Raw genomic sequence first — 18,751 nt, forward strand, 5'->3', positions numbered from 1 at the left:
AGCTAACGAATGCTAACATAAGCTAGCGAAACTCGCTGAGTGGTGAGAGACAGCGAGAATGGAGTGTCCAATTAGATGTAGCTTGTTATTCATAATTATCAACATACGCATCCATCTACATGTGTAGACAGTCGCCCACGTCTGTTCTAACCAAACCTACCGATATGTGTTATCAAATAAATTACTGAAGGTTTCAGGGTCACGTCAATTACTCTCAATAATGTTCGCTAGCTCCTAGCTTCTCCTTATCCGATTTCAGCTCCCCAAAATAAAAGCTCTGTTTTCAAAATAAAGGTTTAGATCGTAGACTTGCTAAAGCTAAAGAAAAAGGGTCTGATAGTCGTATTTGTGTGACTTTACAGACTAAACGTTGGCCTACTGCACAACTTAATTTTGACAAAAGTCTTGTGACAGGTCCTTTTTATGGAAGCAACAGCCAACAAGTATAGAAAGCAACACGTTATCACCTTTGGAAAAGACTACATCTGATAAGGAATTAAGCAGGCTAGGTTCTTTTAATAACACTGCTCCAGTGGAGCTGCTTTGTGGCCACGGCTAAAAGGGTGTAGCTGGGCTTGTTGGTTTGAGCTTTATACTCAACCAACTAGGTCTGCAAAAGCACACAATAATTAACTAGATATCAAATATTTTTTAAGCCTATTATGCAGATTCTCACTTCAAGTCTACCACTGGACTCTACTACAACACTTTATCTAGTTGATTGGAATCCATTTGATTGGCGATAACCTAATGAGTTAGGTGTCCTCACTTATGTACAATATATTAACATCATATTATGTATTTGTGTTTGTGTTGCTGAGCTGGCCTCCACTTGTGTGTGCTTGGAACTGGCTCAACCAGTTGCATAGCAGCACATGTCATCATGGTACACTGGGATTCATGGCTGACTTCCTCCTGTGCCATTTTGGAAAAAACAATCAACACTAACATTTAGCACTATAGTGTTGTTACATCCCATGAACAGGTCCTACTGTAACACATACGGTGTTACAGTACCTATCGTAACTGGTGATCATGAGCCATGCTGTCCCTCATTCTCCCAGAAGAGGGAACTAGAGGGACTTTAATAGACCACAGTAATCCTCTTGTTTATTCAGAGCTCCATGTTGCAGCTCCCGGCAAGCCTCTGGAGAAAAATAGTACGAGGTTTCAGATTTGTCTGTCTTTAAATGAAAGATCACAGCCAGTCTCGCTACATCACTACATTTCAGCTGGATCATGTAACAACTATAATACCTATTTTCAATAAGTCCTGTTATTTTTGTGCTTTTTGAGGCTTAAGAACTGTAGAATTACACCCCCTCTTGGCTTGCTTCTGAGGAATTATTAAACAAGAAGACAAGAAAAGGAATTTCAACCATGCTTTATTTGCAGCAAAACAAAACCTTGAAAACAAGACAGAGATATCTGTTTATTTGAGGAAAAACTCATGGGCTCATCCAATACTACTAAACCATGAAACAACTTAAGTATTTATGTGCATCCTTCACATTTTATCATTGTTAGAATATAAAGGTTAGTCCCATACCTACTTGGTTCCATTAACAATTTGTATTGATTTATTATTAATGCCACATTTTCCAAGAAACACATAGTGATCATTTTATTGACACCACTGATTTCTGTAAATGATAAAGCCTTACATCAAGGATGATTCCTTCTGTGTGGAGTTTGCATGTTCTCCCCATGTAAGCGTGGGTTCTCTCCGGGTTCTCCGGCTTCCTCCCAAAGTCCAAAGACATGCAGGATGGGGATAGGTTCATTGATGACTCTTAATGTCCCGTAGGTGTGAATGTGAGTGTGAATGTTGTTTGTCTCTACATGTCGGCCCTGTGATAGACTGGTGACCTGTCCAGGGTGCCTTCGCCTAATGACAGGGATAGGCTCCAGCCCCCCGCGACCCTCAACACAGGATAAGCAGTAGAGTAGACGATGGATGGATAATTGTACCCCTAAGGAACAATACAATGATATATGGTTATTAATGTAAACAATCTGGTGGCGTTGAGGATGACGCTGACCTAATCCTGTTGGTTCTGGGAATAATTCTCTGGTAATCTTTTGCAGAAGGTAAAAGACTGCATAGTTTGTGGCTTAGAATGAGTGTGGTCTTCTTCAAGCCTCTCCACTGGTAAATGTCCTGAAGTGTTGCTCGTTTATTGCCTGTGAAAAACGATGGTGCTTACATCACTTGCTGTACATCTTTACAGTCCAGGGTGGTGCAGCTAGGACACCACACGGTGATGCAGCAGCTATTGTCAACACATGTAGAAAGGTATTGAGGATCTACGGAGCCAAGCTGAATTACATGTCAATGTCACATAGTGTAGCTGCTGATCTAGAGGAACGTGAAACTGCTGACATGTCTCGGCTGAGGGCTTATTGATGAGAATGAGAGGGGTTTCTCCTTGTCTTTGCCGATTCCTGAAGTCCACAGCTATCTCCTTCACCTTGTTGTCCTGGATCCATGTTTGGGACTCTCACCAAGCGTCGTGTGCAGACTTGTCACTGTCAGATACAATGTTACAAAGATATACAAAGACAAGTTAAAGAAATAAAATCATCACTTAGATATTTCCTTACAAGTAGCAAGTGTACTCTAAATGTTGTGTTGTATAAGAAACAGTTTTTCCTCATTTTGCACATTACTAGATGGTGTTGTCACAAATCAGGCTATTGTTGAAAGCCAGAAATAATCATATTTTCTTTCTTCTTTCATGAAATCTCTGCAAGCGACGATGCTGGAGGCTGTGGTGTCACTCTCAAAATGATGAAAGCGGGGATGCGCTGTGCTGTGCCTCACAGTTCTGTGTGATCACAGAGTAATGGCAGAAGCTTAGCATGCAGTCTTTGGGTGTCCGCAGTGCTGATAATGAGTGGAGGAAGTGTCCATCTTCATCCGCCTTTCAAGCAAGATTCACTTGTACATGGTGGTGCTTTATTTAGTCCATGAAGACAATTATACTGCAGACTGCACTGTATTTTTTTTTTTTTTTTTTACATATATGCTCTCTGTGTCCAAATGTGAGAGAACCGTGAGGGTGATGTTGATAGCAGTTGATGTGTTGTTCTGTACGCAAACTGCAGACTGTATATAGATTGCCCGGGGGACGTGAGTCTATGTCGGATTCCACCAGCAGGCCGAGGCATCCCGTGATGACGGACGTAAGTAAATGCAATGCAGCATGAACTGAAGCATTACAAAGTGGAGCAAAGTTCAAAGAGGGTCGTCACTAGGATATATGCCAGCTGATCAGCATCATTTCACAAACTAGCCAGAGATGCTCTCAGGTGCTTTGAGGGGTTTCCTGCACCTGGTTAGACTGGCCTTGTGGTCTTGCCTTTGTGGTTCTGTATTTGACCTCCACGATGATACTCAGTGTGCGCCAGTCATGAATGCACGGCAGTCTTATGAATTATGTCTGAGATATTTCTTTCAGAAAGCAACTTTCCACTTCTAAAACTTTGCGGTCCAGGGAACAGCTGATTTTTCAGCAAGCTAACAAGTCATGTCTGACCCGTTTTCAGATTATTTCTCCCCACAAATGTTGAAACATATAACACAACACTATCAGCTTTTGATAGGTGTCGGCCGATTAATCGGATATGTTTTCACTGCTCCAAATAATCGTTATTATATCAGCGTATAAAAATCAACTATCGGTTAACCTCTTTATGTTGTTTTCATGTATTTTCGTGTTTGAGATGAAAGAACTACCTGTTATATTTCTTATCTTAATGTGCCTGTACTTGATGAAGCTGCACTGTGTCTGTGTGTGTATGTATGTGTGTGTGTGTGTGTGTGTGGGTGTATGTGCATGTCAGCTGTTCTCTGACTTAAAAGCCTTGTAAAATCTGATTTGTGCTGCATTGCTTTTGTGCAACATGATAGTTTAGTACCCTGACAATCTATTTCCACTGACGTGACGTGTGATGTCAGTTACCCGGCTATAGTTTATTGCCTGTTAGTTTTACAATGCTCAAACACTTTGCACGATACTCACACCTGCAGTCATGTGTAATTTCACTCTGTCCGCCACTTCTGATAATTGTAGTCTTTATCATAATAATAATAATATTGCTTTAATTAATTTGATTGTGGTGGGAATAATAATGCCAGTGCACTATAATGGAACAATCTTCCACATTACAATAAATCCTCTAAATCTGCAGCCCTATCACTGCTTGGATGTGCAAATGTGTGTTCAACGGATGTTGAATGTTCTGTACTGTACCTTTGCACGGTAGAATTGACTCAAGTCCACTGTGTTCTTAAAGCATGTGCCAATATGTTACTATATCCCTGCACCAATGCCACAAATGCTCATTCCCTTCGTTTATAGGTCAAGAGTTTCTGATTTACGATTTCCACGCTCCTGGTTTCCAAACAGCAAGCCAGTTTACTGTGAAGGGCCGGAGCATGTGAGGACACAAAATGGCTGAGCCAGGATACATGTCTGACATGAGTCTTGTGGAGCCAAATAAATCCCTGTTAGCAGAACGGCTTGATCCAGTGTTGGTGCCAGACTTGGAAAGTGCCCAAGCCGCAGGACAAGGATCAACTCTCCGTGAGCATGAACCTTACACCCACACATTTTACTACTAGTTACTACATGAATCAACAGTCAACAAGCTTCTGATGCATGTCTAAGGTGCTTCAACAACAAAGTATAGCTTTAGTAGATTCTCATTATTTGTGGAAGCACTTGAGTGCCCTGTTATTATTTCAAATTAAGATATTTTTAGAAGACTATTTTGAAACATCTTTTGTAAAAGTATTATAACACAAAACATATGATTATGCCTTGTAAACCCTCAGAATTTTATGTGTAGCCTGCTGGCTGAAAGGCAGCTTCTGTTATGCCACAACATATTTTCAATAATTTACAATAATATGTATCCACTTCACAATCTGCCCAGATCTATCTCGTGTTTTCATGCTGGAGCGAGAGTAAAGCACGATTTGTTGGAAGAGGATATATGGGACCGGATGGGGCCCTCCTCTCTCTTTCCCCTCTCCCCTTCTTATCTGTCGCCTTTACTGTGTTTACATTATAGACACACCCCTGACCTTCACTCAGACCCCCTCCTTTGGCCTCACACACACACACACACGCACACACACACACACACACACACACCACGTAGTGAGTCCCGACGCGCACAAACGTAAATTCACAAATGCCACCTAAATGAATAAGTGATTGCAAAAAATATATAGATTTTACGCTGGGAAATGAAACACAACAGCAGTGTTTTCCTGTTGTGATCGCATGGTTGTTTAATCGTCTATTTGTTTTTTTTTACCACACTCGGCCATTTCGCATGCAGTGCAAAGCAAATCCATGGCAGGACCGCCATGCAACGGCATCGCCTCGCCAGCCTACCACTGTACTGCAGAGTAGACACACCCCTCCGATGCTCACGCCTCACTGCACACATTTGCGAAGTGTCAAAGAAATGATGGAGCAAAATGCGTAAAAGGTAAGACTAGGGACCGAACATTGCTCAAGTTATTATTTCAAGCGCGTGATATCGATGGTGATGGTGTTATGACTTATTTAAAATGTGGCGCTTTGAGCGTGTAGCAGCAAAACAAAGACAATCCGGTGCAAGAGAGAAGTACGACATCGACGCTGTCTACTGCATCTAATGTTAGCGCGGTAATCCCCCACAAGGGTGTCCATTGATTCAGAGATTAGAGGCAAAACGATGTTGCTTTAAACCTCACGCGGTCAAAGTTGTTTACCTCTCCGTTACCTCTGACGTCACGACACACCCCTGTTTGAGGGGCGGCTCTCGTCTTTATCGGCAGCGCGGCCGACCAACCAGAGCCGGGCTGTGGCGAACTGTTACCAACCACAACACGGGAGACACGCCGAGCCCACACGTGATTGGCTACCGGAGGGGCTGGGGGGAAATCCCTCTTTCCCGTAGAGGTCCTGAAGAGGGGGCGGTGCATAACATAAAGTAATGGCCATCTATTTGGGTCTTGAAGAAGGAGGGGTATTTCTCGTCCGACTGCCGTAGGTGTGCGTGAGTTTTCTTCATTAGCGTGTACGTTAGCCCTTCAGTGAAACCCGGTCGCGCCTCCGCCGTTTCTCCGTTGGATGTTCGTCGGGAGCGGTTGCGGAACGGTTAACGAGCTGGCTGAACTTGGCGCCGCGTTTTAGGGTTAAAGGAGCAGCCAGCTAGCCACGCTAACGTTAGCTACTACCAGCGCTGCTGTGTGAGCCAACGTCTGGAAGGGCGTACGAGTTTGACGTTTTCTCCCCCAAGTATCTTCACATTTTTTGAGTTTAGTACAACGCGGCCACCTCTCTCTCCCCAGCTCGAAGCTAACCCACACAGTCAACATGGAGGGGACACGCTTTGCAAGAGCATGAACGCGGCGTCAAACGACGACTAAAGAGGATTAAAAGCAACTCGGTCTTGATGGGGAAAAGTTGAGCTGAGGTATGAAACTCGCATGCACAGGAGGAATGCTAAAGTCGAGACTTGAGTTATTGCAATTTCTCTTGCTCGGGAGCACATAAGAAACACGATAAGCACTGTTGAGGCATGGCGTTTTACCAACGTGTTTGCCTTTTTATAATTGCCTTACAGCTGTATATGATGGTTGCATGTGTGTGTGTGTGTGTGCGCGTGCGTGTCGCTGTTGAAAGTTATTCAGTGTTGCGTAAACAGAGCAACTACGGGTCAGGTATAGGCCCACTTAGTGACTTGCGACATTTTGCTTTCGTATTGAACAGGAATAACAACTTGGGATAAACTGAAGAACGGTTTCAAGTCTTACCTATTCGTACAAGGGCATGCGAAAACCTCAGGTGAGTCATTTTCTTTCGCTTTCAAGTCATATCTGGTTTCTCGTTCATTGGTAGATTGAAAGATACACTGTGAACCTGTCTATTAACATGTATTTATGTCCTAACTTCTGCTGTTTTTAAGTTATTATTTTTTGGACGGAGCACCCAGGATTGCTACAGTCTAGTGATGTAACAACTACATTACCTTAAAATCAATTTACTATTGACACAATAATAATCTTAAGATTAAGGTAGTAAGTAATGCATGAGCTGTTATCAATATCGCTAATAAGACCTTAATGTTAGTATATTGAAGAACAAATAGAAATTAAAACTGTTAACTGTACTTGTACTGTAAAACTGTACTTTTAATTCTTTGGTTAATTTAATGTGACCTGTCCGTGTGTGACCTAAATCAAGGCCTCCATGGTGAAATCTGCACAACTCAAAATGAATTTGTCAACATTCCACAACAGTCCAACAGTCCATTTAGGTGTAGTGGTTTTCTGTCCAAATGAGAACATTATATCATGTAGCTACAGGGTGAAAATTCCTCCATAAAAATGTTTAATAGGGTAGTTAATTGCCTTTAATAACACAGTGTAATATCAGCTCACATTTTTATTGTGTTGGTAAACACATGATAAAAAAAGTGATAAGCTGCAGTGATCTGAACTTCTCAGGGCAGAAATCAGCCCTCTTGTTATGAAACGTACTACGCACATAGTTGCTTGGTATGATTTGATGCATATCTACATGTATTTATATTTTTTACAACTTAAGCACTCATACATACTCTCTTTGCTCCTCAACATTTCAAGGTCTGAAATCTGAAAGGGACCAAATACAGCTAAAAGCAAGGGGTGCGCATTCCTGCCAATAACTAAGTGGCCTCAGTTTAATAATTCTCACACCTACACTCAGTGAGTGTGAAACTTGAAAAGTAGCAGACAGGATGTTGCTTTAATGTCAGCTGCTTCGTTTTCTGTGTTGCAAAAATGAAAGCGGCGTCTCTTGTAAACAACTGTGTGTACTTGAGATCAACGGTCACATATGTTCTGAATTTATATGATGTGTGAATTTACAAGACAACCTATATTACCTGGTACAGAATGGGGGACCACATTTGCTTTAGCGTTTCAATTAATGCGTCGGTAGAACTGAGTGCAGACATGTAATGAGTACACAAAATGGGCTCGGTTGGTGTCTTTATTGACTTTTAGCTTTAGCAGGTTGTTCATGGAGCCGTGTGCTGTGGTGATGGTACAGTCCATTAGGTCTCCTGTACAGTGAAATACCCCACCCCCACCCCCTTCGTGACTACAGTAATTGGTTGCTTCCTCTCACATGTAACCCTATAGAAAGAAAGAGGCCGCTGTACTTAACTGTAAAGACCCACTTGTATGTACCTGTACATACGTGCTGTTTGCCACATATGTTCAGTTGCCTTTGAGACTAATGAAGTGTTAAGTTCCCCTACGGTCCTCAATTACCTTCTGTGGTTAATGGTTTCTAGGCCAAACACATTACACGTGTAATATTTGTTGTATGGAGCACAGGCCAGGCAGAAAAATATCTTCCAGGACAGCAAAATATGTCACTCTATCATGTCCAGAGCAGTGGATGTATGTCCAGGTTTCTTTTTAATTCATGTTAATGTGTAACATTATGGATGGAATTTTTGTACGTTTTTTTTTTTTTCCCTCCACTTTTTCAAAAGTTGTCCGTCGTTTCTTAATGTGCATTTTTTTTTTAAAGAGAAGTATTTCCTGAAAGAAAGACAGCATTTTATGGACGTTATATAACTTTGACTTGTGGGCTATGTGCACTTGCACCCACCTCACCCACATGACGGTTGCCTGTCCGGTTCTGTCCAGTTGGCTCTCTGCACGCACGACCCTGCGTGCTTGAGAATTTGCATTCTCTGTCAAATTCGGCATAGACATGAACAGGACTTTTGGTGTGTGTTTGCGTGGGCCTCTCCCTGCCTCGTCTCTTTCCCCTCTCTAGAGTCCAGCAAGGGGCCCAGCATAAGGGGGCAGGCTGCCGTCACTGCCTCTCCTCTGCAGGCCAGCACTGGGGCCTGGGCAAGGGGGGGAGTTATGCAGAGACCATAGGTTTGGACACGAGACATGTGACCCCCCCACCCCTTCCACTCTAGCTTAGCCCATCCTGTGTGGGGCACAGGTCACCTTGTCATGTGCTATTATGGCTGCTGTAACATGCTCCCTGTGATCGTAGGAAAAGCGCATGAGATAGACCTGTGGAGGCTGCGGAGGGGAGAGAGAGTGAGGTGGTGGTGGGGGGGGGAGAAGGGACAGGACTGGACTAGTCTGCTCAACCAGTTGTTTAGCTGCATAACAGACTCGGTTTGTCTACTTTGTTGTTGTTCGGTCCACATTGTCTCTATTTGTCCATTGTTTTCTTTCCCCTATCTGTTCTCCCCACGTTTTGCCTCTTTCTTTGCCAATTTCTGAACACCAAGCATAGGTGAATTAAACTTCTTCTGTCACATCATGATCACGTTTTCTTTTAATGTTACACCAGCTCTCACCTTCCTCTTCATTAAAATGTGCCACTATTGTGGGCCTATATGTATTTCTGTGTGAATCACAAGCCCGTGTATTTCCATCGTAGCCCAGCTCTCTTTTGCAGCCCGGGTCATTCCAGATCGGATTTGTTTTATGTCTCTTCTGTACTCATAGTGACCCAGCCAGAGGTATGCAGTAAAACACATCGCCTTATGTTTTCTTCCTTCTCCCTCCAACCTTCTCCACAATCTCTCTCTCTCTCTCTCTCTCTCTCTCTCTCTCTCGCTTTCTCTCTCTCTCTTTCTCTCGCTTTCTCTCTCTCTTTCTCTCTCTCTTTCTCTCGCTCTCTCTCTCTCCACCTCCCTCCCCCCCCTCTCTTTTTCCTTTAAGAGAGACTTTTGGCAGCATGGAACAATTTCAGAACCATTTGTGGGATTGCGTCATGTGATGTAGACGGAGGATGCTCATTGGACTGTCAGACAGGGCCTCCTTCTCCCACTCAGGCGTTCCACAGCGATCCTTCTCTTTCCTCCCGTGCTGTTATAGGTCTGGATGTGATTCCGACTCTGACTCTTATGTGTTGGGATGTGGTCTGTAAACTCATTGCTAACATTCTTGGGACGTGATGCCAGAGGTTTTTTATTTCCCGCTTTCCCATTTCTCTTCAGCATGTCTGTGTGCAGTTAAAATGATCCCTCCTTGAAATGCTGTCTGGATCCTCCTCTTCAACCACTTTGTTATATCTTGCGCTGTCCTCAATCACATTTCATTTCAACGCCCAGGCACTAATGGCACCACTTAATTAGTTTTGCTCAATGGTGGGTGTTGGTGGAAAGTGGGGTTTATAATCACTTAATATTGACTTTGATGAAAGTTAATCTTACATCTTGGCTGCGGTCCAAATGTTATTTTACAGCTGAGGTCTCACTTATGTCTTTTTTTTAAGTAGCAGGGCACCTGACAAAGAAAACCAATGACCACTTTCCTGTTTGGTAATCACATACTTGACAATGGTGCAGCTTGAAATTAAATAGCCAGTAGAACAGAAGGAAATAAGCTACCTTATGAGTGGTATTGGACTCCTGCCATAGTCCAACTTGGCACATATCCCTGTATGGATATCTCACAGCAGCTCAAACTGCAGCAGTGATACAAAGATTCATGAATTTCCATATTCTAAGGACTACACTCAATGTGCAATATCATCGACATGAAGTGATATTATTTCTCACATGGCACGTAACACATCTCTACTCTCTGTTCCTCAGGTTCACACCGTCTGTAGTTGAGACTTAATCTCTCACTGATTGACATCTGATGTCAACCAATTAGAAGATGCAAGTTAGACGTATCCATTCGGGGCACTGGGATGCAGATAGGCCAAACTATTTGCACTGATAAATGTGACACATGTGTCATTTAATGCTAACTTTGGCGGGATATTCTTTCAACTCCACCAGAGTAAAACATGGCCAGGTGTTCAATAATAAATATTTAATCACAGGACTTTTATGTTGCCTAAGGAAGGCTCAGGTTATTTAAAGATGTTCTGCTATATGAAAGCAGTGTTTTTTTTAAGACATGTTGATCTTAATTTAGTCCAGACCACGAGACCATTAATCTTAAGAATTGATGATCTATCAAATGGTTAGCATTAAGGCTTCTACAGACAGTGCCATGTCTTTATATCCAGCCTGTGTCCAGTTCTAACATCAGTCCTTGGATTATGGGACACATCTGTGTCATTTCAGCCATGATGTGAATAAATCAATAGAGGAAAAGATGAGTCAGTGCTCCACTGCATGCTAAGTAGCACTTGTTCCCCCTCCGCTAGTTTGTTGGGTAAAAAGAAAAGGAAACTCCCTAGCCTCTCCACGCCACCAAATTAGGGTAATGTCTTTATTTTGCAGCTTTCACCACCCAGTTAAAATGACAAGCTAGAGTCAGTTTGCGGTACTGCTCATAATTACAGCAGGCCTCATCTCTTGCTCATCGACCACTGTCACTGTGTCACTCAGATTCCCAAACTCCTGGCTACCAGTACAAATTTCGACTTATTTTTATCTCTTGATTTATCTGAAATGTTTTTGTTTTGTATCAATGTCATTAACAATCTTTGGGTTTTGGGCTCCAGGAAATATTCATTATCTCCTATTTTATGCCATTGTAAAGTTCAACTGAGGAAGTAATTGTCAGATGAATCCAACATTCCTCATTAACCCTAAAAACTGAGTAACTGTACTGGTCTTCATTGTACTAATTTGCCTGGCAATCAGTGGGGTGTGGTGGTTCTGACATGTGTGCGTATCAGATTTGTCCTGGGCCTCCTTAAGGTTAAAAACAATTTGACGAGTAAATACACTGCACTAAAATAGTTTGAATTAATCCCCCACCCTCACCCTCATCAATCTACTACACAATACACCATGAAGACAAAACGGAAACAGAATTTACAGACCCTTTACTCAGTACTTAGTTGATGCACATTAGGCAGTGGTTACCGCATTGAGTCCGACAGTATTACACGACAAGCTTTGCACACCGGGATTTGGGGATTTTCTGCCATTCTTCTCTGCCGAACCTCTGGATGGGGACCGTCTGTGGACGGCCATTTTCAGGTCTCTCCAGAAATGTTCGATCAAGTTCAAGTCAGGGCTCTGGCTGGGCCACGCAAGGGCATTCACAGAGTTGTCCCTAAGTCCTCCCGTGTTGTCATGGCTGTGTGCTTAGGGTCATTGTCCTGTTGGAAGGTAAACCTTGGGCCCAGTCTGTGGTCCTGAGCATTCTGGACCAGGTTTTTATTAAGGATATCTCTGTACTTTGCTCCGTTCAGCTTTTCCTCAACTCTGACCAGTCATCCAATTCCTGCCGCTGAGAAACGCCCCCAAAGCACGATGTTGCCACCACCATGCTTCACCGCGGGCAGTGTTGCCACTGTTCCTTTTGAAAAAGTAATCCGATTACTGCTCTACAAAGAAACTTAGTCACTTTACAGATTACTTGATTTTAAAAGTAACCAAGTTAGATTACTGGCATCACTGACCGTGGGGATGGTATTGGGCAGGTGATAAGCGGTGCCTGGTTTCCTCCAGACATGATGCTTAGTATTGAAGTCAAACAGTTCAATCATGGTGTCATCAGACCAGAGAATCTGGTACCTCACAGTGCTTTTTTTTTGTTGCAAACTCTTTCATTTGTCTTTCACTGAGGATAGGCTTCCATCTGGCCACTCTGCCATAAAGCCCTGATCGGTGGAGAAGGATCGTTGTCCTTCCGGGAGTTTCTCCACGAGATCTCTGGAACGAGTGACCATAAGGTTGTTGGCCTTTTGCAATCATGTCCAATCAACCGGATTTGCTTGTGTCAATGTGATATTTCAGTTTTTCCTTTTTAGTAGATTTGCAAAAGTTTCCGCTTCATAGTGTATTGAGTGTAGATTGATGAGAGGGGAAAAAACAATTTTAGCATAAGGCTGCAACATAACAAAAAGTGGAAAAAGTGAAGGGGCCTGAACGCACTGTATATCAATACAAGTCTTTATCATACATAAAATTTAGTTGGCCTTCCAACAGATTTTGACATGGAGAAGTGTGCACACACACAAACTTCAGGTTTTTATTTTTAAATAAGCAGTAAACCACACTAACGGAGATAAATCATGCTAAAAATGTGACTCCTACAAGAATAGCAAATAGCTTTCCTCCCCCCGATACTTCACAAGATGAGAAGCAGTCAGTGATGAGACATTTATTTATATTTAGCAAGTAATTGAAGGAGGTTATGACATTGTATTTTTACTCATCTTAGATAACAAAATCAGGCTGTTTCTGTTGATTCCTTCTCTCTGAGCCAATGTTGAGTGCCTGCTTTGCATAATTTTTCTCTCTCACATCTGGAACAGCTGCTGGCGAGGCTATGGCTTCTGACACAGAAAGTCGTTATGTCAAAATGGTCACCCCTGCCCTACTCACTGTATCTATGTTTATATATCTATATGTTTTCACTCTGACCGGCTTCTCCGGTGCATCCCTCTCTCCTCCTACACTACTGTCACTGCTCTCTCATGTGGGCTGGCACTTTTTCTCTCCGACTGCAAATGGCCATCCAGAGGGCAATAGATGAGGGCTCATCTGAACTATGTGTGTAGTCAGGCGTAATGGACACATAAGCAGAGTGAAAACATTCCTGCCATGTGACACGGTCAATAACATAGTGAGGAAATCCCAGAATCCAGAGGAAACTGAGCCGCTGCAGAACTGGGGAGTGTAAACAAAATTCAATACTATGATAACGTTGCATTTTTGTATTTATTACTTAGCATGTAGTGGTTTAACGGAGTACGAAGCTATGGCATCACTTGTGTACACTTACCACAGGTTTCAGGGAGAGGTTACATTCAATAAACACCCAAGATAACGTAAGAGATCTTACATAAACTAATATAGCTGTCATAATGCGTGTCTATAAGTTACTCATGTTCAAGAGATTTGCCTTCTTCAGCTGATTTATGCTTATTTCTACTCATAACAATCATGTCCCTTAGATGAGGTTTCTAATTACCCCCAGTAGCTCTCCACTTCACATGGTATATATGCAACTTTCACTGCCATTCACAGACTTCGGTCGTCTATGTTTTAACTTCCTTGTCCATTTATGTAGCTGTCAAGCTTTTTGACACAGTCACAATTAATAGCTACTCCTAATGTGTAGATAAATTGTTAAATTAAATGGCGATTGCAGTCATAATGTACATTATAATATAACTGACTTAAACTGTTTTTGCAATGGAAGTAAAAGTGGATTCTCAATGAAAAATAATGTATAGTGATCAAGTAAATACAGAAACTAAAGTCAGAAGTCCATTTGATATGTCATGTATGCATTTCAGAGGTGTGAACATTAACCACATTAGACGGATGAAGATTTTTTTAAAGATGAAACAGAAACATGTATGCGATTTTGAATGAATAGCTAGAAGCTCACCACCAAAGTGGCGAAAACAATTCAAGCTTTTATTTCTGGTGACCATTTTGTAGTTTGTATTGCATAATCACATTGAAATAATGATCAAATACAGTAATGTGGGCCATATCTTTTAAACATGAATGATATTACAAGAAAATCCCATCAAAAGGCCTAATATTGTTACCAGTAAAAGCAGGAAACCAAAACTGCATACATAAACATTTACAGACGTATGCCCAATGTTTCCCTAGTTCTAGTGGGTTTATTATGAATCGGGCTCAATCTTTTCCAATGTTGAGTCCCAGCCAGCTTTCTGTTTCATGTCACACGGAATCCTAAAGCCATCATACAGGACCGTTTTAATATATAGTTCTATTTTATTTCCAGCATTTAGGTTCTTGTGCTTTTCATCAAGGCAGATGGCTGCCCACCCACAGTCTGGTTCAGCTTGAGTTTCTGCCTTTTTAAAAGGAAGTTTTTCCTTGCCATTGTCGCCAAGTGCTTGCTCATGCATGGAATTGCTGGGTGTCTGTAAATAATATTAAAAAAACTACAGTCTAGACCTGCTCTATATGAAATTGAAAAGTACCCTGATATTTCTTCTGTTATGAATTGGCACTTTAGAAATAAACTAGATTTTTAATTTTTCCATTGCTGTTACCGTATTGTTGGTAGTCCGAAGTAACGGACGGAAGACGCATCCTAACAACAGCGTAACATGTTGGCAGTTTGAAATGTTTGGTTTCAAGGGGAAAATGTGGACGGAGTAAATCTGACCAACCCATAGAAATGTCTCAAACCCTTTCTGCAGCATAGTGCATTTCTCCCTGTCTCTATGTATGCTCAACATCATATTTCTGCCAACAATATGCTGCTGCTTTTTGCATGGTGGAACAAATCTGTTTACCAGCTGAGAAGTTTTTAGTTCCAACAGGTGTAGTCACAATCTGCAAGCTCACCAATGATACCTGTCAGTGAAAAGTCCATACTTGGTTGACTATCACGGAGCCGGACTCGACCCTGTAAGTTAATCAGGAATCACAGTCTTATTGTTTTATCCTTGGCCTTCATGCCAGTGTAACACAAGAGACATAATTAATGTCTTGCATTATTACTGCAATGACAGATTTGACTGATGCTGTCAAACTACGTACTCACACTATGTATAACGTTCAAGAGTGAGGCATTCAGGAGAAGCCTAAAGCTCAAAACCTGTCCCCTGGCTTTGCGTGCACAGGACAAGAATGAGTACAGATCTGGTCTAATAACCTCATGCATTATTTAGCGCTCTCAATACTACAGTGCATTTAGTGTAATGGCCTGTCAGAACTGAATGCAATCACGGAGGACTGGCTTCACTGATCAGATGATCATATGGTAAGGTAAATGGGTGTTTCCCCTGTTGGTTCACAGTGAGTGATGAGTGTGAGTGCCTGCTGGGATTAGTTTGTCTACATGCAGTAGGACAGATTTGTATGTTTTACAAAGGGCGGCGCCATTTATACTGGTCTTTTTAGTGTAACATTACATTGCCAAACGAATAATTATTCCACGCCAACCCCCCCCTTCTTAATCTTAACTAGATCTATAAATTTGTACCCACCATACAAAATTTCAATTCCTCATAGTTTCAGAAGTACAGTTCTATCTTTTGTACTTCATCGCCTGTTATCCTCGCAAAAATAAACATGTGAATAGAGCCTAAAATGTCTGAGTTATGAGGAAAATACTCTGAGTTGTTCCATATTTTCAGGATGGCTCCTATAGTTTCACCTTATTTTAGCTTGTTTTGGCCAAAAATACATTTGTAGCTTCCTGTAAAGACATAAGTAAGCATCCCAGAGGCTAACTGATGCCACAATTGAAACATGTGGATTCCATTGAGTAAATATCTGCATTAGCTTCCTAGATTAATCATTATAAAATAATATGTTCCTGAAGTTGGGGGGAAAATCATTCTTCGGCCAAATTTCAAAGGTCTGTCTCTCAAACTATGAGGAATTACAAGCATATATTTTGCATGGTGGCTACAAACGTATAGATTTAAGAATTTTCCCAGCAAAATGTGACCTGGGGAGGTTCCTGAAATGTAGGTGAGTTGGCGTGAAATGACCCAGATATAATTCTGGGGGGGGGGGGGGGGGGTCATATGTTTCTTCATCATCTCACATTACGTGACCGTGATTTCTATGTTTCAGAAAGTCATCATGTTTTACGTGTAACGTGTCACTTTAAGACCAAACACACATGTAAACAACAGGTAATATCAAGGGCAAAAATGATGGAGGTCATGTCCATGCATTTTAAGACGCGATGATGATGTAATTATCATGACGGGTCTTAGGAACATTTTGGATGTTGGAAACTCATCTTGGACAGACAAACTGGCACTTATGTCCTCGAGTGAGTGAACGGGCCTTCCATAGATGTTTTTTTCACCATGAACTTTTATTAAAGAACCATGACACTTCTACCCAGGAAGTTTGGTAAACCACAATTGCAGAAAACAGTATTTTTATGGGACCATTTGGAAATATCCTGTTCAAGTGTGCCGCAGTTCATTTTTGGTGCTTTCTTTCATACAAACTCCAAACAGCCTCAGAGTCGTGAACAGGGTGACTCACATTATGTAGGCTACATGGAGTGTGAGTGTATGAATGCAAAATCTGAGCTCAGTCAGGTCACCTGGGTGATGGGTGTTATCATATAGTAAATAGCCTGGAGGCCTTATCTCTGTGTCCATGGATAAACCTATTGTAACACTCGCATTTGTGTGATGTGAATGATGATTGATTACTGCAGCCTGGTATGTTGTTCTGAAGGACCTTTGACTCAACATGTGTACCATACCTTTGCACTAGATTGGTATGGTATGGAAAGAAGTTATCCTCTGAGACTACTGGGGGGGAAACAGGAGAGTTCAGGACACACCCTTGCGTATTCTGTTTCTGGAGGCCAGTTGGTTATCATAACAGAAGGTGTTGTGCAGAGTGACAGTAAATGTGCCGCTGAGAGCAAATCAATTTGTCAGGAATTGTAGATGTAACCCACTTCATCTGTTTTGTATTTTTTCTGTACAATTTTGAGAAATCTATGCTAAGCTTTGATTTTTTTCTATAAATCAACTGATGAGTGATAATACTCATCTGATGTGATTTTCCCATCAAGTTTTTCTCTGGTTTGTTGTTCATCAGTTCTGTCCTATTTGCTGTTCATTGATGGTCTTTCCGGTCGTGTACCTATTTACTGTATTTGGGTCTCTGTGGCTCCTCCAGTCTGCATGCCTAAGAGAAAGATACTGAACCCTAAATTGCCCCCAAAGGAAGATACTGAACCCTAAATTGCCCCCAAAGGCTGTGCCATCGTCCTGTGAATGTTTGTCGAGTTAGCGCCTGATGTGCAGGCGGCCCCTCTGCCATCAGTGTATGAATGTGTGAGTGAATCGGTAAATAGACTGACTGTAGTGTAAAGCGCCTAGAGTAGTCAAAGACTAGAAAAGCACTATAGAAATGCAGGTCCATTTTCCATTGGTATCGTTGTGTACTGTAACGGCCGTCATGTCAGATGTTCCCTGTCGACATGTGGTGCTGAGATACAAGACGTCAATGATGCCTGCAGCACAGAGTTGAAAAGATCCTCTGTTTTTTTCCCTCTTTTGACCTTTTTTTGAAAAAAGGACAACATGGCCTTTCAGTACAATTGGCCATGGACAGAATTTGGTTAAAAGGCATAATGTTCATATGTTCACAATTGTTCTCAATAGAAAAACCACATGAAAACATTCTTTTATTTGCAGAAGTATGTGAGACTTTGTGCAGTTCCTGTGTTTTTTTTAATTAGCCGTGAGTGATGAAGTGAGCTGTCAAAACATTTTAAATTATTCAGCTGGGCCTTCACCTCATTGACTGTTGATTTGTGAGTTTGTTGACGTTTGTATCAGTGTAGTTACCCTCCTCTCCCGTGGACCTCAATCTCCTTCCATCATTTGCCTCACTTTTCAATCTGCAGTGGAAGCAAAGAAGACTATTAAAAAGGGCTTTGTGAAAAGGACAGTGATTATTTGTTTATGCGGATGCTGGCCTTGCAGTGACATGCCTTTTTTTTTTTTTTTGCTCCTTCTCATGAGGCTGTTAAGTGAAATAGATACTCAAAGCACTGTGTAATCAAATATAACCCAGATCCAGATTTTTTTTCCGACTTGATTCATCTGGCTCCAGTTCTTTGCCTCTGGACAAAAACACTGGGGCCTTGAATATGACCTGAAGGAAGGGACTCGTGGTTGACATGGCGACAGGTGAAAAGAGACGTGCCTCACGTGGTATAGAGTTTTTACAGCACCTTCGTCATAAAAAAAATAACAGATGACAGCTGAAACATTATCACTTAATCGAAAATGTTATGATAGGTCATTTGAAATGACTTGTATGG

At 41.8% G+C, this 18,751-nt stretch overlaps 1 protein-coding gene across 2 annotated transcripts in view; it reads left to right on the forward strand.

Moving 5' to 3' along the window:
• Positions 1-5,976: 5,976 nt before the first annotated feature.
• Positions 5,977-18,751, forward strand: part of LOC311027918 (vitamin D3 receptor B) — a 29,659-nt gene continuing 16,884 nt past the window's right edge. For both annotated transcript variants that reach the window (XR_014598653.1, XM_084032139.1), the window contains exons 1-2: positions 5,977-6,477; positions 6,774-6,848. The gene's annotated coding sequence lies outside the window, so the exon portion shown is untranslated. The remainder of the gene's footprint in view (positions 6,478-6,773; positions 6,849-18,751) is intronic.

Source organism: Eutrigla gurnardus, assembly GCF_963514095.1.
Source record: "Eutrigla gurnardus genome assembly, chromosome: 2".
NCBI classification, from domain to species: domain Eukaryota; kingdom Metazoa; phylum Chordata; class Actinopteri; order Perciformes; family Triglidae; genus Eutrigla; species Eutrigla gurnardus.